The sequence below is a fragment of the Aquarana catesbeiana genome, linkage group LG02 (genome assembly GCF_042186555.1).
Source record: "Aquarana catesbeiana isolate 2022-GZ linkage group LG02, ASM4218655v1, whole genome shotgun sequence".
Taxonomy (NCBI): Eukaryota; Metazoa; Chordata; class Amphibia; order Anura; family Ranidae; genus Aquarana; species Aquarana catesbeiana.
This window is the reverse complement of record NC_133325.1, coordinates 624,231,620-624,254,209: the sequence shown is the minus strand read 5'-3', so window position 1 is coordinate 624,254,209 and position 22,590 is coordinate 624,231,620. Positions and strand designations below refer to the sequence as shown.

General features: G+C 39.5%; 1 protein-coding gene across 1 annotated transcript in view; it reads right to left on the bottom strand.

Annotated features, from left to right (window-relative positions):
* The window catches only part of MXRA5 (matrix remodeling associated 5), a 65,689-nt gene that overhangs the window by 27,353 nt on the left and 15,746 nt on the right, over positions 1–22,590 (bottom strand). The gene's annotated exons all lie outside the window — the stretch shown is intronic.

The following is a 22,590-nucleotide window of genomic DNA, read 5'->3' as shown; positions in this document are numbered from 1 at the left end:
AAAAAATCTAAAGTCAGCACATCAATAATAGCCAGTAAAATGTGTTCCTTGTGCTGATGCCTGTTCTGTTAGCTCTCATCAAGATGGGTTAACTATGCCTAACATCTTCGCCCAGCTGCTTCATTCATAGAAGTCATACTACAGCTTCTATGAATGAAAAACAAGCTTTACTTCTCCGTTATTCCACGTGAATTCTTCTCAATTTATTACAATACTATTGTTTTGATCCACAATAGATATTTGCTTTATTTTTTTTTTGGCAGTCAAGTGTTTGATAAAATTTGGCTTCAGACTATTCTTATTTACATTTTTATTTATATATCTTTATTTCTGTGTTTTGCATTCCACATTATTTTATTAGATTCCCAATACACTTTATACTTTTAGGGGGTTATTTACGAAAGGCAAATCCACTTTGAACTACAAGTGCAAACTACAAGTGCACAGTGCACTTGAAATTTCACTGAAAGTGCACTTGAAAGTGCAGTCGCTGTAAATCTGAGGGGTGGAATGAAGGGAAACTCGGCTGTTTTTATCATCCAATCATGTGCAAGCTAAAATGCTGTTTTTTTATTTTTCTTGCATGTCCCCCTCGGATCTACAGCAACTGCAATTTCAAGTGCACTTTGCAATTGTGGTTTGCACTTGTAGTGCAAAGTGGATTTGCCTTTCCTAAATAACCCCCTTAATGTCAACCATAGTTTTTAATACAGAATTTTTATGTTTAGATATAGATTATGTGACACACACTTGTGCTCCACTTTCTTTATTATATAGAACTTTGGGGGAGATTTACTAAAACAGGTGCACTCCAAATCTAGTGCAACTGTGCATGGTAGCCAATCAGCTTGTAACTTCAGCTTGTTCAATTAAGCTTTGAAAATAAAACCTGGAAGCTGATTGGTTTCTTTGCAGAGCTGCACCAACATTTGCACGATCTGCTGTTAGTAAATAACCCCTTAAATAACTGACAGGTGTTTAATACCTAAAAGTATGTATCCAAATACAAAGGAAATATGTTGCCTTTATCTACACTTTAACCTCCCTGGCGGTTTTCCCGAGTGTGGCTCGGGGTTAAAATTCAGGACCATTAGCGGTAACCCCGAGCCACACTCGGGATTACATCGCAGGATCCTGGTGTGGCTTTACTTACCTTGTCCCCGGGATCCTGCGATGTCCCCCGCTGTGTCTGCGGGCTCCGTCCTCCTCCGAAGCCTCTCTGTGCCAGGGGGCGGAGCCTGGCGGCGAATTCAAAAAGGTGTAAAATCATAACACATACAGTACTGTAATCTTACAGATTACAGTACTGTATGAAATTATTTCACATCCCTTTTGTCCCCAGTGCTTTGTCCTATGCCCTGCATGCAGTTTTATGTTATATATACTGTTCTTTCTGCCTGGAAACTGGAGATTGTCCATAGCAACCAAAAAGTGTCCCTTTACATCAAAAGTGGCTTTAGACCAGCTAGAAAACAGCGATAGTAAATTAGAACACTTGCAGAATTGAGCGATAGTGAATCGTGGGGAAATTTATTTTATTATTCATTTTTTATTTTTTTTTAATTATTTATTTTTATTTATTATATTATAATTTATGTTTTTGTGTTTCAAACTTTATCATACCCGGGATATCTACTAGACTCTTGTTTGGACAGATTTAAGTGTGTTATTGTTAAGAATTACAGACCTACAATATAAAACGCCAAATTTCCATGCAAAATAATTGTACCGCTTTCAGCACCTAAAATCCGAAATAATCATACCACCAGGGAGGTTAAGTAATTTCCTGGAAATTGGAAAGTACACCTGTACTCTTAATATTTTCAGGACTTAAGTGAAATCCTATGGGCAAACAATATTGATGGCTTATTGTTAAGCATATAACAGCTTATACTCAATAAATCTGTGGCTGACACAAGAGCAAATTTAGAGCTCATTCTTTTTTACAATATTTACTAATAATCCCTATTTCCTTGGAAAGAAAGATCCTTACATTGCACAATTTATGTTTTTTTCAGAATTATTAAGCTATTGTACAGTTTGACAAGCTACATAAATATTATTTGAAATATTCTTCTACTGTGACTTCAGATTTCTCTGACACCTCTTTCAGAAGAGGTGTCAGTGTAGAGATTCTTTCCTTTGTCCCGACATAGTTAAAAGTCATAACCTAGGACAGCTCCCATATCAAACTAGGAACATAAATAGGAGGAGGAACTTAGGTATGCATTTGGAATGTAATATTTACTGCAACTTGTAAAGTGTCTATCTCTCCTGCATTTACAGAAACGACATAAAAAGCATAATTGTTTTGCAACCCTGAATGCAAATATAAGTCAAAGTTCCAGTTTTTTTCTAGAGCATGTTGGGCATAAAAGACCTTCTATCACATGTAATATTACTGCCCTACCAATTATAACAGAACAAAACAGAATCTCTTCTGATTGTCTTATGGTCCTTTTTAGAGGGTTAGGGCTAGGGTCACCAAGATTGGATGGGAAAATGCAGTGTGTCTTTGACATCAGTTTGAGACACTTCTGAGATCGTTAAGAATTCATTGCAGGAGCAATTAACCTCCCTTGTACCTTAGCATGGCATTTGTATTCCACATAGACTTGAATGGACAGAGAAGCAGTTCTGAAGCAGACAAAAATTGGTGGCACTGGCCCTTACTGACCACTAGTGACCACTCAACTTGACAATTTTTTCTGGAATTCAGTAATATAATACCTCTGTTATCATCTGTTCTTCTGACCCCCCCCCCCCCCATGTTATATCTAGAAGAAATAATGAGTTAATGACCATATTTAAAGATCATATGTATAACAGGGCAACTGTTTATGTAATTGCTTAGCTTTTTTGGTGCTTGCTTGAGTAACCTAGTAGTTTGGAAAAAGGGATTCATCACAATCTTCTATTACCTATTCTGTCCAATCCTCAACCTGAATTCTCTCCACCAAGTAAGCCATACTTTCTTCATTAACAATTAATCTAACTGGGGCTAGAGGTTCACAAACCTAATAATGAATTTACTAGGTCAGCTATATTAGAGACTTAAAAAAATAGATGCAAGTAAGCACCTGCTTACAAATGTGTCAATATGTTAATGAAGGCTGCATTATTACTGATGATCTATGTTTATCTTTGCTTTTATTGTGTTATTTGGTATCTTTTCTCTGTAGTCATTGGCCATGCTTTTGGGACAATTTAGAAAGAACAAAATGATCAGGGGCATGTGTTGTTCCTGGGGTCTGTAAAATTAGAGTGTTCAATTCCTTGCCTTCCTTCTGAGCACCACATAATTACTTTGCTCCCTTAGTGTTCCAGTCACCTGCAAAGAGCAAGGAATGGAAGCCCTGGGAAAGTCATTAGTGAGTCTTAGTGACTGCATGGCTGAAGACTCTATCTCTCTCTCTGTGTTGCTATCTAGGCTAATTAACAAGTCATATAACAGTAAGGGGAAGTAGCCACATGTTTCTCCATACCTGGAAGTAATGGACATTTTCTTTGCTACAGGCAGCTAAATAGAGCAAAATGATCTGCTGGAGAGAGGTTATTAAAGCAAACCCTTTGGTTTGATCAGCATGGGCAAAGCAAAGCTTTATTTTAAGATATAATACCTGGGGCCTTAGGTGAAAGTTTTGGCACACACTCAGTCAAGCTGGGATACAAATACATCTTGTCCAGTTGACCTACAGACGATTGTGCAATCATCTACTTATATCAGTATTCATTTCATTCCAAAGCAGCTGTATTTAGGTGCGTGTCACAGGTTTAAAGCCAACAGTCCTTTATTCATAATCAGATTCTTATGGTCCAAGATGTTTAAATACAGAATCCATAGGAAGTTAAATATCATATTCACATCATGATTCTTATACCAAGTTTTATATCATTTGATGTATATGTCAAATGTTCATAGAACACAGCCTCAATAGGGAAGAGCACAGGGTGACTACATTTTTGTCCATTCACAGGTTAAAGGAGGTTCTAGATCAGGCTTCAAAGCTTAAAAGTAGTCTAGTAAGCATATCTGGCAGCAGTACTTAGATAACAGGACAGGCTGCATAGAATAACACATCATTTGGCAGATTAATAAGTTCTCCAATATACATTTTAACTGTATATTTATTTGTTTTTCTTAGTTTTTGAGTGCTTTCAAATAAAGGATCCATCAGCATGTTGGTTTCAGTACTGACCACTGCAATTCTTGAATTTCACTGCCAAAAAGAATTAACACGAAATGTATCCCACATGTCCTGACCTTTAACTCTTATGCTGACTACAACACTTAACCTAATCCTAGCCCCCAAAAAACCCCCCAAAAAACACATATCCTCCTCCTTGACACACAACCCTTGACTTAACCTTTAAATGTAACCCTTTTACTGGCCCTAAAATATTACTTACTGCCTTAAAGTGTAAGTAAACCCTAACCTTTGCTTCATAATAGTCCATTAAATATACCATTAAAAGAGTTCTGTTATATATGTTTGGAAAAAGTTGAAGGAAAAAGAGGATAAGGGTGGCCACAAATAAGGTGACTGCATCCAGTGAAAGGAATTTTTAAGCAGTTGTGACGACTTAAGATCCAAAAGAAGACAGATCATTCTGGAGAAACATTATCCATGTAGTTGCCAGGAGCCGATATAAGCTTAAAGGTATCTAATAATAATAATAAGACATTGTTCTTTTCACAATATTATTCACAACATAGTTGAATGAGCCAATTTCAGGTCTGAAAAGTATTACTAGTGAAAGGAAAAAATTATGTCTTTAAAGAAAGGCCCCCATGCACATATGTAGCAGAACTCACTGATTGTCTGAGCTCCCCAATGAGGTAATCTAAGTAGAGCTGTAGAATGGTTTGCCTTTGGGCTTAGGTTATGTTCGCTTAGACAAGTAACAACAGCCATCCATCCAATTATCAAGTGGAAAAATATACGTGTACATATTAAACTGGTGTTCTATTAATCTATTTACTGCATGACTGCAGACTGATTAAAAAGTATTGTTATCTTGCAAAAAAAATGTCAAATTTGCTAGCATGTGTAAGATTTAAAGATTTTAACATTTTCGGGGTACAGCATTGCATATAGGTTATTTCTATGTGTGGTTTGAATTAGAATATTTTCAGACATCAATAGTTCCTGAATATTTATGAGGTAAGCAATTTGTGTCACCTGTAATAAAGCCACTTAAAAATCTTACATATTCAGTAATAATGCATTTTAAAAAATTGTACTCCGTAAAACTACTGAAGTAGTACGTTCTGTGAATAAAGTTAGAAAATTGGATTATGTTATCTTATCAAGGCATGTTTCACTTAAAGTACATTCCAAGCCTATAGGGGTTTATTTACTAAAGGCAAATAGACTGTGCACTTTGCAAGTTGCTCCAGTGCTTAGTAAATAAGTAAAAGCTCTGCTGACTTCCATCATCCAATCATGTGCAAGCAAAAATGCTGTTTTTTTTTTCCTTGTATGTGATTGTGTATTCTTTGCAAAGTGAAGCTTTAGCTCCTTTACTAACCTCTGGAGCAACTGCACTTTGGAAAATGCACAGCCTATTTGCCTTTAGTAAATCAACCCCATTGTCTTGGGAAAGCTCAACCCCCAACAAAGATGTTTAGTTTTGTTTTGGATAGAGAAGGGAAAGGTTGGAGTGTCTATAATGTTTTTTGTATGTCTTTAACCTTATTGTCAGCACAGGAAGTAAAGATATTAGGATCTCTCCAATAGAGACACAGAAAAAAAAGAAAAATGCACTTTAATTGCACTAAGGAAGGGCTAAAACTTTTGACAATGCTGTTATTTCCACCCATGCACAGGTGGCACAGGGACAGGAAATAAGGGAAAATCTCCCCAGTAGGGTCACATGGAGAAATAAAGATCTGACAGAAACTTTAGCTTTTACTCACTGTATCCAAAGCAAAAAAAATAAAAAATCTTTGACTGGAGTTAGGTAGGCTTTAGACTTCCAAGCTTGACTTCGACATAAACAAAGAAAAAACTGCGCTATATTCTAGATAAAAAGTGCATAAAACCTTAATATATGCAAATATCACAAAAAAAGCATCAAATCGCATTAAACGGTGCATACATAATAAGAAAGTCTGTGAATATAGAAAAAGAAGAAAAAGGTCCAGTGAAGGGATGGGAAGAGTCCCCCAACAGTTCTCCGTGAAAATCAAGTGGAAAATGGAAACACAACACACCATACACCGTGATGCTCCACCACCAAAAATATGCGCTTACCAGATGGCAAACGCAAACAGGCACATCACAGAATTGCATCCAGGTTGGACAACTAACACCGACACACTCCTCCTGATATCTCAGTAGATGATAAACGTCTCAAGCGCGTGAAGGCTGGATCCAGAATCCTGTCAGCGATATCCCTCTGTGCAGCGTACCTCCACTCACACACCAACCCAAATCACAGGTCATAGGGGTAAAGAGAAAGCAGCCATAGCGTAATTCTGATAGAGCAATTTATTTTTAAAGTAGAACACTATACAGTATGTATATATAGTATATATAGTATATATACAGTATGTGTCATAGTACCAGGGTCATGTAAGCATCTACAGCAAACATCAGGGATGAATGGATCCATATGATGTAAAACTCAAGCGCAGAGATACAATCTGGATAGAATTTTGTAACTATGCTCTTGCCCACATAATAAAATAGACGTTTTGTATGTAAATGCCAATATTTTGTGTCAATCTAGCTCTTTGGGAGAGATACCTAATTCATGTTCCAATTTAGGTATAAAATGTGGTCATCATGGATAGAATTCCTATAGTAGGATTTGTATATTAGTGATAAAGAATGATCAGGTTTAGTGGATGGGTAAAGTAATGACTCAAAGTCTGTGTGGGATCTGGTCAGAAAGTCCAAAGGCAACATGGTCCCAAGGTAATATATCATTTGGGATTTTTGTCATAAGCCAAGCAATGGACAGGTTATGACAAGCCAGGAGTATCTGGGGTAGGGAAAGATGTTTTCCCTTTCATAAGGTATGGCATAAAAGGGTCTTGTTACTGCTCTTCCAGGAGATAAACTGGGAAAAGAGTCAGAGGAAACAAGGTACTACCAAACAGTGGAGTTAAGGGACTAGACCTAGAATAGAGTACACCCTTGCTAAGAAAGTTGTCCAAGATTTTTAAGGTGGTAAAGGTATCTAAAAGCCTACTCATGGGATCCATTAAAGGAAGATAAGTGAGGTCTGGAGTAACAAAATCATTCTCAATGTTTCCTGTAAGTGAAGGATCACTCATCTTATGCCATAAAATTATTGGTTCATCAGCTTAGCTAACTGTTAAATGTTTTAATTTATCAGAGCGACTTGAACTGAAATTTGGGTTCAGATGAATATACAACCTAAGAAGGGCTAAATGCATGAAGGTAAACAAAACCTTCTGCCTTTACAACCATTGTAAGAGAAAATCCCATCTTAGACATCTGTCACCACAATGGGTGTCCCCATTGTTAGATTTCCCTATACTTCCTGTTGTGGTAACAAATATTACATTTTGTAATTGACATTACTCTCCTTTTCAGGATCAATGGTCACTAGTTAAACCACAGAAGATCCACCATCCCATGGTTTTAACCAAGTTTAGGAGTGATGCTTAGCATTAGACTCTCTTTGAACCTCATTTAAATGAAAGGTCCGCTTTACTGACAGCCTCTCCACAAAACAAAAAACTTTACTCTGCCCTGGCTTCAGATGCATCAGGGAGGTGAGAATGATGTGATTGTGTCACCGGGGAGAACAGGATGCTTAAAATTCAAGCCCAGCTTAACGCCTCCTGAAAGCGTTGTAATGCCCTGTACACACGGTTGGACATTGATCGGACATTCCGACAACAAAATCCATGGATTTTTTCTGACGGATGTTGGCTCAAACTTGTCTTGCATACACACGGTCACACAAAGTTATCGGAAAATGCGATCGTTCTGAACACGGTGACGTAAAACACGTACGTCTGGACTGTAAATGGGGCAGTAGCCAATAGCTTTCCTCTCTTAATTTATTCTGAGCATGCGTGGCACTTTGTGCGTCGGATTTGTGTACACAATCGGAATTTCCGACAACAGATTTTGTTGTCGGAAAATTTTATAGCAAGCTCTCAAACTTTGTGTTTCGGAAATTCCAATGGAAAATGTGTGATAGAGCCCACACACAGTCGGAATTTCCGACAACAAGGTGATATCACACATTTTCCGTCAGAAAATCCGACCGTGTGTACGGGGCATCAAGCAGAGCCTATTTTGAGAAAAAAAATTCAATGGCTCTTTTAGTCAGTTTGCATTTGGGGGCAGTCTGTATGATGGACATTCCATGGAAGGTTTGCAATATGGAGTCATTTAATCCTTGTTTTTTTTTTTTTTTTCTATGTTTCCTTGGTTGACTTCCAAATATGTAGCCATAACGGTTCTCATAGATTTCTGGTATATCTAATTGGATCAGGTGTGTCTGTTTCCACTTGTAGAGCATAGCAGAAGCATTTGCAGCTCCAAATTTTAGCAAAACTAAGTGTTTACAACATAACTCAGTCTCATACAGATACCACATTTGGCCATGTAGCAACATTATGATGTGAATTAGGAGAGTAAGGAAGGTAGACGTTTTTCTTTTTTTAGTTGAACAGTTTTATGTATTTATTCTTTAAATGGGTTGATGTTATGCATTTATTCCTGCCAATTAATAGCTCCAATGTATTTAGCACCTCTTTTTATTGAAATGACTGATAACAGCTTAGGTTGTCACATTTAGCTCTCGCTATCCTAATCTCTTGGTACTGGCAGGGTAATAAACTGTAAATATGACACTTCCAAAACACACTAAGAGCTTCATAATCAAATGAGCCACTTATCGTGCCTAAACTTGATATCCTCTATTTTAAAGCATGCAATTTACAAGTACATACCAGGTATAAATTAAAATGTAAATTCCTTATTTAGCAATTATCACTTTTATAGTATGTTATTTAACACGTGCAGCTTATACTGTATTTGATTGGCAAGATATGTACACATTTGTTATATCGCTGGAAGACATTCTACTGTAACCTAAATGGAATGCAATGTTGAAAGAAAAATATTTGAGTCTGCTGTCACATTTGTACTCCACATACACAGACCAAATCATTCTCTTTATTTTGAAAGGTTGAAATGACTGTCTAGTACCATTACACAATCTGAATTATAATGGGAAACTTAATTTAGGAGATCCCTAAACAAAATGTTTCCAGGAGACAGAGTGAAAAGGTAGTATTTCAAGATATTTTGCCATTGAAGGATAAAGTAAGATCTTTTTGCAGAACACAATACAAAACTGATGGGTACGTTCTGCAAGCCATAAATTGTAATTCTGACAAGAAAGATCTCAATGTACCAGGAGTCCAATTTATGATGACAATATGCTATGCTAGCTTTAAAAGAGATGCAACAGACTAAAAGATTTGAAATCATTTAAATGTTTCAAAGAAACTATTGAGAGTCAAAATCTAAGCACTTCGCACTTGTTGCAAGGGCAGGAAGTTCACAGATCTTTTGTTAAAACTTATGCTTATACTGCTTATTTTTTACTTATTTTTTTACATATTTTCCCTCAAAGTTGGGTGCATTAAAATCTTTTGAAAGTATTGGAAAAAGTATGTAGACCACAATACTAATCCCAGTAAACCTGCCAAAGTCTTAAAGATATCCACCATTCACAGCATCAACAGTAAAGGCATAAACAGCAGACCATAAGACTAAGTCCAATTGGCAGGATATGTAAAGTTAAGAGAAGTCATTATTCATAGATACCAGGCGCCCATCTAATACCAGCAATATTTTAGGCTAGGTTTATATTTGTGAGGGTGTTTCCAACCCACAGAGAAGCGTGTTGCACTTTAGCAGATGTGCAGGGGTTCAATTAATCATCAATGGCATCCCCACGTATTGGCACCCGCACTGCATTTTCATTCATGCCAAGTCACATGGTGCCGCAGCACCATGTGGCTCATGATACACAATTTAAAGAAAGGGTCATTGACTTATTTTCCTGCATTTTTGTGGGTAGAGCAGGTCGCAATATTGTGAATCTAGGTTTTAACAACAACCATGCTATCTGCTGTATTGTTATGCCCCATACACACGGTCGGATTTTCCGACGGAAAATGTGTGATAGGACCTTGTTGTCGGAAAGTCCGACCGTGTGTAGGCTCCATCACACATTTTCCATCGGATGGAAGTTCCGATCCGAAGTTTGAGAGCAGGATATACAATTTTCCGACAACAAAATCCGTTGTTGGAAATTCCGATCGTGTGTACACAAATCCGACGGACAAAGTGCCACGCATGCTCAGAATAAATAAAGAGATGAAAGCTATTGGCCACTGCCCCGTTTATAGTCCCGACGTACGTGTTTTACGTCACCGCGTTTAGAACGATCGGATTTTCCGACAACTTTGTGTGACCGTGTGTATGCAAGACAAGTTTGAGCCAACATCCGTCGGAAAAAATCCTAGGATTTTGTTGTCGGAATGTCCGAACAAAGTCCGACCGTGTGTACGGGGCATTAGTGTTCAGTTAGATTTCTCATAACCTCCTCATAACCTATTAGGTGTGTAATTCCTACCTTAGCCTGTTGCTTTCTTCCCTTTTTGCTTTTTTTTTCTCAAAATATCATCAAAAATATAAAATAGATCAAAATACTTTGATATGATAACTTCATCTAGCAATATGTACAGCCACTGTATATTGTGCAACCTTCTATTACCATCTGCCTTTTCTGGGACTTCTCAGGTTACAAACATTCAGATCTTATATAGTTGGAATATATGTTCATTTCCAAAACAAATTATAGCATTAGTCCATCGAACACTGATATTTTAGAGTCTGATTGACTGAACCATTTCCTGACATTTTATATCTCTTGGGAATACCACTGGTGACAATGTCCCTTCATAGTTCAGCACCCACCTGCTGGAAATTTAAGTTTTCCAACTTTGCATGCTCTCATTCCACCTATAGCATTCCCAATTATATGGAAATCTTACAAAGAAGATGGAAAATGCTCTAGAAATAAGAAAAGCTGTATACATTTTTCTGGAAGTCCATTCTCTTTATCAACTTGCACCAACAGCAAACTAATGCAAATCTTATTTAAAAACAAAAAGGGACTCCACTTGTCCCCAGCTTCTTGGGCTCCTTGGATGCAAGGCTGAATTGTATGCCTCACCACCTCACCCCTGCATCCTGAATGGCTAGGCCCTCACAATTCAAACAGAATATGCTCCAGCACATTGCAGAAGTGCATTATCGGTAAGACTTGGAGCACCCAGTGTTTACAGGAGACAGGGGCAAGGCACAGTGATATCATCTTTACCTTCTAGAAGTGTCATAAACCACACTGATGTTTATTAACAATAGGTTGTCAGAAAAGCAGATCTTCCATTGTTATGGAAGGTCTGCTTTAGTATATTATTCACGGAGCAAAGAGTTAACTAGTAGTAACATGGACCCTAAAATGAAGAAAAGTATAAAAGAGAACCTTAAATTCTAAGAAGCTAGATAAAAAGTTAGCATACTCAATGCAAAATTTTTACCTGGGAAAATGTTACTATTTCTTTTTAGACAATCTTGTAATCTAACCTCTCCACAACACCCTATCATATTTCCCAGCCTGGACCTCCACTGCATTAAAACAACACCATGTTCCAGACTCCTGTCTGGACAGTGAAGTAGGAACAGCAAATATTTGAGTTCCTATTGTGCTGTGCTTTGATCTCCTAGTCTTGGAAGTGCAGGTGATTACAGAGAGCTAACACACTGACAAATAAAGTGCATATGTAAAAAAGTTATATTTAAAAATACATTTAATGCTTTATAATTTTTTGCTTTATAAATTTTGCCTGGAAATAGATTTTAAAGAGATTGATTTACTAAAGGCAAATCGGATGTAAACTCTGCAAAGGAACTTGTACTTTGCAGGGGAGTTTTCCCTGGAGCTTAGTGGATGTGGTGACATTCCTTTGAATATCCCATAAAGTGCAAGGAAAATAAAAATGTAATTTTGCTTGCTCATGATTGGATGATGGAAGTCAGCAGCGTTTCACCTCATTCACTAACCTTTGTCAGTTAAAAACATAGAAAACTGGAAGATTGACATCAGATAAAAGACCACATGGCCCATTGAGTCAGCCCATTTTTTTTATAATGATATTATTTATATAAATCTCAACACAAGATTAAATTTGATCTTTCCTCCTGTTAGTTTGAGGTCAAATATTCCCCCCATATTCTTGATATTCGCTTTATACTGGAAATACTGCCCTCTTTTACCTTATGCACACCCTTTATGTATTTAAAGTTTTTAATCAAGTCTCCCCTTTCCCTTTTTTTCCTTCAGATTTTACATAGTAAGTTCCTGAAGTTCCTGATATGTTGTATCCTTCAGACCTTTCATCATTTTTGTTACTCGTCTCTGAACTTTTTTTTATCTTATCAATATCTTTTTATAAGTGAGATCTTTTGAACTAGACAGAATTTTCTAAATGAGGTCTAACTAAAGATCTATAAAGATCTATGTATAAGCTGAACCCCCGAAGACTCAGGGGCTTGTTTACCAAAGCCAAAGAATTTTCACTTTGCAAGGGAATTTTCCTTCTCGTAGTGAATTAGGTGAAGCTCTGCTGACTTCTATCATCTAATCATGGTCAAAATATATATATATATATATATATATATATATATATATATATATATATATACACTCATCAACCACTTTATTAGGTACACCTGTTCACCCAATTTGCTCGGTAACACAAATTGCTAATCAACTCAATGCATTTAGGCATCTAGATGTGGTGAAGATGACTTGCTGAGGTTCAAACTGAGCATCAGAATGGGGAAGAAAGGGGATTTAAATTATTTTGAATGTGGCATGGTTGTTGGTGCCAGACGGGTTGGTCCCAAGGGAAGACAGAGATCCTGTGTTTCTACTAAGCAAGAACACGGATCTCTGTCTTCCCACAGTTTAAGCATTCCCCCACACAGTTAGAAAGCACTCCCTAGGGACACATTTATCCCCTCGATCGCCCCTGATGTTAACCCCTTCCCTGCCAGTGTCATTAGTACAGTGACAGTGCATATTTTTTTAGCACTGATCACTGTATGAGTGTCACTGGTCCCCCAAAAAAGTGTTAAAAGTGTCACTTAGCGTGCAATTTGTCCGCTGCAATGTCGCAGTTCCGCTCTAAGACACAGATCACTGCCATTACTAGTAATAAATAAATAAATAAAAATTCTATAAAAATATCTCATAGTTTGTAGACGCTATAACGTTTGCGCAAACCAATCAATATACACTTATTGGGATTTTTTTTTACCAAAAATATGTAGCAGAATAGATATTGGTCTAAACCAATGAAGAAATTAGATTTTTTACATTTCTTTATTGGATGTGTTTTATAGCAGAAAGTAAAAAATATTGTACTTTTTCAAAATTGTCTGCCTTTTTTTGTTTATAGCACAAAAAATAAAAATTGCAGAGGTGATAAAATACCACCAAAAGAAAGCTCTTTTCGTGAGAAAAAAAGACATTGATTTTATTTGTGTACAGCGTCCCACTACTGCGTAATTGTCAGTTAAAGTAACGCAGTGCAGTATCGCAAAAAATGGCCTGGTCAGGAAGGGGGGTAAACCTTCTGGAGCTGAAGTGGTTAAACAACATGAAAGCATGGCTCCATCCAGCCTTGTATTAACGGTTCAGGCTGGTGGTGGTATAATGGTGTGGGGGATATTTTCCTGGCACAGATTGGGGCCCTTAGTACCAATTAAGCATCCTTTGGACACCACGGTCTACCTGAACATTGTTGCTGACCATGTCCATCCCTCTATGACTACAGTGTACCCATCTTCTGATGGCTACTTCCGGCAGGATAATGCACCATGTCACAAAGCTCAAATCATCTAAAACTGGTTTTGTGAATATAACAATGAGTTCACTGTACTCCAAAGGGCAGTTCTGAAGGCAAAAGGAGGTCCAACCCGATACTGGCAAGGTGTACCTAATAAAGTGGCCAGTAAGTATAAATATATATATTATTATTATTATACAGGATTTATATAGCGCCAACAATTTGCGCAGCGCTTAACAAAATGAAGGCAGACATTACAGTTACATTACAATTCGGTGCAAGGGGAATCAGAGGGCCCTGCTCATTAGAGCTTACAATCTAAAAGGGATGGTCAATTGATACAAAAGGTAATAGCTGTGGGGGATGAGCTGATGGAGAAAGTAAAACAGTGTATTAGTTAGAAGCAAGATAGGCTTCTTTAAAGAGAAGCATTTTCAGAGATCGTCTAAAGATAGATAATTTAGGGGACAGTGGGACAGATTGGGGTAGGGAGTTCCAAAGGATGGGAGAAGCTCTGGAGAAATCCTGGAGGCAAGCATGGGAGGATATATATATATGTGTGTGTGTGTGTGTGTGTATATATAATTTTACTTGCACGTGATTCTTTGCAAAGTAAACTTTTCAACATATTCATAAAACAAATAGGGAATTTCCACTATGCAGGGGAATTTTCTAACAAAGTCCATAGTCTATTTGCGTTTAGTACATTAAACCCACAGAGTATAAAGAGAATCCCAACAAATTAGTCACTACTTTAGTGTATAGGAGAGAACAGGGACCCTACCATTCTCTGACCCAAAACATACCAATTCTGGGGCTATGAAGCATTACCACAAGATATATCATGAGTTGCGGAAGTAATCTGTAACTCAGGATTCAAAGAATAAAAACTTCTGTTGTAGGCTTCCCTCATGAACATCCTGATTTTTACTGCTTTAATAAATATCTAAAAAAAATTATGAATCACCAAAAAAATAAATTAAAAGTCTGCAAATGAGGTATGATTTGAGCTTCTGTAAACTATGGATGGCTCAAAGTCACATCTCAAGTATGCTACACCTTATTAAGCTTCATAAAACTCTGTTTCTGGATTTTGGCCAATTTTAATTTGTTACAGTGAGAGTTTTCCTTTTTGTTCATAGATGCCAAAGGAAAAACGAAGTCCATTGCCAAAGTGTCTTTTCCTTTTAAAATCTATTTTTGACATTTACTCATTTTTTCACAAGAGTGTTTAAAACCAGTCCTTTTTCCACAAATGTGTATAGTTCAAATGTAGTTAGTTAACACTTACCTGTACTTGGAAAGGTGCACTTCACTTTTGGTTGGCTTCTTATTTTGAGCCAAAATATAAACTATTGCCAGTAGTGAGGAAAGTTAGCCTCTGAAAAGTCATATTTTTATATTTTGATGACTTATGCAAACAGAAATGCAATATATCATTAACCACTTAAGCCTCGGACCATTTGGCTGGCAAAAGACCAGAGCATTTTTTGCGATTCGGCACTGCGTCGCTTTAACTGACAATTGCGCGGTCATGCGACGTGGCTGTCAAACAAAGTTGACGTCCTTTTTTCCCCACAAATAGAGCTTTCTTTTGGTGGTATTTGATCACCTCTGCGGTTTTTATTTTTTGCGCTATAAACACAAAAACAGCCACAATTTTGAAAAAAACACATTATTTTTTACTTTTTGCTATAATAAATACCCCCAAAAAATATATAAAAAATTTTTTTTTCCTCAATTTAGGCCAATACGTATTCTTCTACTTTTTTTGGTAAAAAAATCGCAATAAGCGTTTATTTATTGGTTTGTGCAAAAGTTATAACGTCTGCAAAATAGGGGATAGTTTTATGGCATTTTTGTTAATATTTTTTTTTACTAGTAATGGTAGCGATCAGCGATTTTTATCATGACTGCAACAATATGCCGAACAGATCGGACACTTTTGGCTCTATTTTGGGACCATTCACATTTATACACCAATCAGTGTGATTAAAAATGCATTGATTACTGTGTAAATGTGACTGGCAGTGAAGGGGTTAACCACTAGGGGCCACTGTAGGGGTTAAGTGTGTCCTAGGGAGTGATTCTAACTGTGGGGGGAGGGGCTATGTGTGACACGACACTCATCACCGTTCCCTATTACAGGGAGCGATGATCAGTGTCCTTGTCACTAGGCAGAATGGGGAAATGCTTGTTTACATCAGCATTTCCCCATTCTTCCTCTCCGCGAGACGATCGCGGGTATTCCCGCGGACATTGAGTCTGCGGGACACGCAATCACACTCACAGAGGTCGCGGTGGGCGCACGCCCACAAACTGCTTCTTGAAGGGCAACGTACAGTTACGTTAATATGTCTGTGCCCTTCTGCCGACGTATATCGGCGTGAGCCAGTCGGCAAGCTGTGAAGACTGACATGTATATGAACAAATATTAAGAAGGTCTGAATCTCCTTCAAACTCCATTCGAAAGCTGTAAACGACCATATCTTTATAGACTCCACACTTTACTCATTCCATCAAGACTGCCAACTGAATCTCATCTCTTCCACTTTGGGTCCAATCCCAGAACGCTTAAAGTGATACTAAAGGCTGATGTTTTTTACCTTAATGCATTTCTCTGCATTAAGTTTAAAAACCTTCTGTGTGCAGTTCCCACCCAACACCCCCCCACCCCATCTCCATTCAGAATTGTGTATGAGAGCTGTGTCTCTCTCTGCTCTTTCCCTCTCCATAGGCTCGGGGACAGCAGTGGGAGCCACAGACAGTGAGCAGAGAGTGTCAATGGACACACAGAGCGCAGCTCGGGAGTGAGACTGCACAAGTGCTACCATAGCAAATGGTTTGCTATGGGGGCATTCGGCAGGGGGGAGGGGCAGGGGCGCAGTCCGAGGACCCCAGAAGAGAAGGATCAGAGCTTCTCTGTGCAAAACCATTACACAGAGCAGGTATAAGAAATACATTTTGAACCTTTACGATAACTTTGAACCATGACTTCTATCCTGGTATGTCCAAAACCTTCCTAGTGGAATGCTGGCAATCCCCTAGAATATTGGCAGGACATTTTTTCAGTGGGGGTCAATTCTGCAATTGCAACAACTTTCCGCATGCCTCCTAAATGAACCCTATATATCTATCAGCCTACTTAAAAAATAGGTGCTTCCTGATCTTTATGTGCTTTTTTGACCTCATGCTCTAGGGATCATGTCTTTCAGGTATAGAGTATATCTGTACACTGTATAGAGTATATCTGTACACTGGTGGTGGATAGGGTGAGCCGAACACCCCCCTGTTCGGTTCGCACCAGAACATGCGAACAGGAAAAAAGTTTGCTCGAACGCGCGAACACCGTTAAAGTCTATGGGACACGAACATGAATAATCAAAAGTGCTAATTTTAAAGGCTTATATGCAAGTTATTGTCATAAAAAGTGTTTGGGGACCCGGGTCCTGCCCCAGGGGACATGGATCAATGCAAAAAAAAGTTTTAAAAATGGCCGTTTTTTCAGGAGCAGTGATTTTAATAATGCTTAAAGTCAAACAATAAAAGTGTAATATCCCTTTAAATTTCGTACCTGGGGGGTGTCTATAGTATGCCTGTAAAGGGGCGCATGTTTACCGTGTTTAGAACAGTCTGACAGCAAAATGACATTTCGAAGGAAAAATTCCATTAAAAACTACCCGCGGCTATTGCATTGCCGACAATACACATAGAAGTTCATTGATAAAAACGGCATGGGAATTCAACACAGGGAAACCCCGAACCAAAATTTAAAAAAAAAAAATGACGTGGGAGTCCCCCTAAATTCCATACCAGGCCCTTCAGGTCTGGTATGGGTATTAAGGGGAACCCCGGCCAAAATTAAAAAAAAAAAATGACGTGGGGTTCCCCCTAAATTCCATACCAGACCCTTCAGGTCTTGTATGGATTTTAAGGGGAACCCCGCTCCAAAAAAAAAAAAAAAAAGGCGTGGGGTCCCCACAAAAATCCATACCAGACCCTTATCCGAGCACGCAACCTGGCAGGCCGCAGGAAAAGAGGGGGGGACGAGAATGCGGCCCCCCCCTCCTGAACCGTGCCAGGCCACATGCCCTCAACCTTGGGAGGGTGCTTTGGGGTAGCCCCCCAAAACACCTTGTCCCCATGTTGATGAGGACAAGGGCCTCATCCCCACAACCCTGGCCAGTGGTTGTGGGGGTCTGCGGGTGGGGGGCTTATCAGAATCTGGAAGCCCCCTTTAACAAGGGGACCCCCAGATCCCGCCTCCCCCTGTGTGAAATGGTAAGGGGGTACTTACCCCTACCATTTCACTAAAAAACTGTCAAAAATGTTAAAAATGACAAGAGACAGTTTTTGACAATTCCTTTATTTAAATGCTTCTTCTTTCTTCTATCTTCCTTCATCTTCTTCTTCTTCTGGTTCTTCTGGCTCTTCTGGTTCTTCCTCTGGCGTTCTCATCCAGCATCTCTTCCGCGGCGTCTTCTATCTTCTTCTCCTCGGGCCGCTCCGCACCCATGGCATGGGGGAAAGCTCCCGCTCTTCTCTTCTTCTTCATCCTCTTCTCTTCTTCCTTCTTCTCTTCTTCATCTTCTTCTCCGGGCCGCTCCGCACCCATGCTGGCATGGAGGGAGGCTCCCGCTGTGTGACGGAGTCTCCTTGTCTGACGGTTCTTAAATAACGGGGGCGGGGCCACCCGGTGACCCCGCCCCTCTCTGACGCACGGTGACTTGACGGGACTTCCCTGTGATGTCACGGGGAATGCCACAGGGAAGTCCCATCATGTCCCGTGCGTCAGAGGGGGCGGAGTCACCGGGTGGCCCCGCCCCCGTTATTTAAGAACTGTCAGACGAGGAGACGCCGTCACACAGCGGGAGCCTCCCTCCATGCCAGCATGGATGCGGAGTGGCCCGTAGAAGAAAATGAAGAAGAGAAGAAGAGAAGAAGGAAGAAGAGAAGAGGATAAAGAAGAAGATGAAGAGAAGAGCGGGAGCCTCCCCCCATGCCATGGGTGCGGAGCGGCCCGAGGAGAAGAAGATAGAAGACGCCGCGGAGGAGATGCTGGACGAGAACGCCGCAGGAAGAACCAGAAGAGCCATAAGAACCAGAAGAAGATGAAGGAAGATAGAAGAAAGAAGAAGCATTTAAATAAAGGAATTGTCAAAAACTGTTTCTTGTCATTTTTAACATTTTTGACAGTTTTTTAGTGAAATGGTAGGGGTAAGTACCCCCTTACCATTTCACACGGGGGGGTGGGATCTGGGGGTTCCCTTGTTAAAGGGGGCTTCCAGATTCCAATAAGCCCCCCGCCTGAAGACCCTCACAACCACCGGCCAGGGTTGTGGGGATGAGGCCCTTGTCCTCATCAACATGGGGACAAGGTGTTTTGGGGGGCTACCCCAAAGCACCCTCCCAAGGTTGAGGGCATGTGGCCTGGTACGGTTCAGGAGGGGGGGGGCCGCACTCTCGTCCCCCCCTCTTTTCCTGCGGCCTGCCAGGTTGCGTGCTCGGATAAGGGTCTGGTATGGATTTTTGGGGGGACCCCACGCCGTTTTTTTTTTTTTTTGGAGCGGGGTTCCCCTTAAAATCCATACCAGACCTCTGGTATGGAATTTAGGGGGAACCTCACGTCATTTTTTAAAAAAATTTTGGCCGGGGGTTCCCCTTAATATCCATACCAGACCTGAAGGGCCTAGTATGGAATTTAGGGGGACTCCCACGTCATTTTTTTTTTTAAATTTTGGTTCGGGGTTTCCCTGTGTTGAATTCCCATGCCGTTTTTATCAATGAACTTCTATGTGTATTGTCGGCAATGCAATAGCCGCGGGTAGTTTTAAATGGAATTTTTCCTTCGAAATGTCATTTTGCTGTCAGACTGTTCTAAACACGGGAAACATGCGCCCCTTTACAGGCATACTATAGACACCCCCCAGGTACGAAATTTAAAGGGATATTACACTTTTATTGTTTGACTTTAAGCGTTATTAAAATCGCTGCTCCTGAAAAAACGGCCATTTTTAAAACTTTTTTTTGCATTGATCCATGTCCCCTGGGGCAGGACCCTGGTCCCCAAACATTTTTTATGACAATAACTTGCATATAAGCCTTTAAAATTAGCACTTTTGATTTCTCCCATAGACTTTTAAAGGGTGTTCTGCGGCACTCGAATTTGCCGCGAACACCCCAAATTGTTCGCTGTTCGGTGAACTTGCGAACAGCCAATGTTCGAGTCGAACATGAGTTCGACTCGAACTCGAAGCTCATCCCTAGTGGTGGAACACAGAAGTTGGCACAAGTGTGAAGTGACGTCTTGACAGAAATTTACACCAGATACACATGGTGTGTGGACTGTTTTGTATATTCACATTTTTTGGCATTTTTATTTGTTGATGTATGCTTCTAGACATTTATAAAGTTTTTAGTACACTGATCTAAATAGTTTAGTGCATTCACTGGTATTTGATACACATTCTAGTCTAGAAGTGCATGCCAGTGCACGTGTAGTGGTAATGCCTGCACATACAATGATGCTGGTCAGAGGTGCATTGCAATAAATCTGTGTTCTCTAGCAATGGGCTGGATTTCACACCCACGCAATATCTTCTTCATCATATGACTGTGCCTTGACAACAAACACAAATACAAGTACCTCAAATTTTTAACTATGTATATGATTAACATAAGGAACTACTGAGGTAATGGAAATGTCAGTACAGACCACATAGGCTTTAGAATCCCGTTTGGGGCTTACTTCACCATGACGCCTTCAACCCCTTGCTCCTGCTCAAGCCTCCCTCATTTTTTTCTCTCTTTTTCCTCTCACAGTTCCTTTGACTCCTTTTATTCCTTCCTTTATTCTCACTGACACAAGAGCCTAATTGGATGACTTGGGGAGTAGAATATCTATGCAACCTTTTATAGATTCCACGGGTACATGGAGCTTCAAATAGGAGACCATGGAATAGATCTCACCCAGACTTAAATGATTGGAGACTATGGTACAGTAATCTCATAGAAGAAAATGTGGGATACCACAGGCTAAAAAACATTTTCTCTCTCCATCTCTCCCCAGGACACCCAATCCCATTGTGCCATTACTTATTTTTTACTTTCCCTGTAACTCTATTCTTTGATGGTGTGTTGATTGATGTACATAATTGTTAGCCCTATGTTCTATTGTACATTACCGATTTGGACACGTTATGTTTAGTCCTGTGTATTGCACTTTTGTTTGAAGACCTCAATAAAAATTTAATGGAGAAAAATTGTAAAAATGTCAGTCTTTAAATCTTTCACAGTATCCATGACCTTTATCTGACACTAAGCTACTGCACATAGCTGGTTCCGTGATCCTGATCTTTCAGCTTTTTTATTTTTTTTTCCAATTCACACCAATATTTATCTCACTTTATTGATAGTAACTGTATCTAAAATTCCAAGCTGGGTGTACTTGTGTGCTTGTATAGTCTTCCTTCCCCTTACATAAAAGTGCTATGCTATGTGTTCTAGCATTTGTAGTATTAGATTAGAATAAACCATATATTTTGCATTTGCACAGATGGTTTTCATAAGTTATACTGAGTGAATACTCCATCATCACTAACTTTAGAGGAATGACCAAGAGGTATAACACTGACTCCTATAGCTGTATCACTAGGTTTGTAGCCCTTCATGCGTAAAGCATATTTTTTTACTTAATTTTTATTTCTTCAGTTTTCTATCCAGAGATTTCCCTTCACATAAGAAAGTTTAACATAGGCATCTCAGGCTCTTTGGAGAATTCAACCAAGAATAGGGGAGGCAATGTAAATGTACTTTGAAGGTAGCTTCTATACTGAATGCTAGTGCATAGTGCCAACTTGGGTAAATTTGTTATTATAGCATGATGTTAATGTTGTGCACACAAATTGCCCTACCTTTGTTTTACCCACATTCTTTTAAAAATGTCAAACACTGAGTCTGAGAAGTGACCAATTGTCAGAAATGGAATGCCAGCAGACAAGATGGCTCCCTGGGCAGATTTCTGTTCACGGCTCTTCTTGTGCATGTAAGAGATGAGCACTTGCTTATGCAGATGTGCTCGCACAAGTATGGACATTGGTGTGCATAGATATGCATAAGCTCGCATTGGTGTGTACAGATGTTGGTGCCAAATGGACTATTTAAACTATACTCAGCATCAGTGCTGTCTTGTCTACAGCATTCCCATACAAACCTGCAACCTGTTACTCTGCATCTGTCTCCAGCTATTGACCCAACTTGCCTTGTCTGCTCCTGAACTCTGCCTGTACTGACCTGGCTTGTCCCTGAACTTTGCTTCTGCCTGTGCCTATTACTGTCACTTTGCTGATTTGTTACTGACCTGGGCTGTACCGTGACTTTGCTTCTTGTTCCACATCTGTACCTCATCCGTCTGCCTGAATATGACCTAGCTCCTCTGACCCTCTGATTTCCAAGCTTCAAGCATCTGCCTGTTATCCACCAGTGCATTTTCTCCATCTGCCTGCTACCCAACTGTGGTTCACCTATTTGCTATCACCAGTGCCAGACTGCTCCTGCCTATTGCTAATTGACTGCTACCCCACATTTCTGCTTGCTGTGATTCACTGGCGACCATATGCTGCTTGACTGGGAGATCCTGTCCAGCCCTGTAGCAAGACCACCCGGCACTT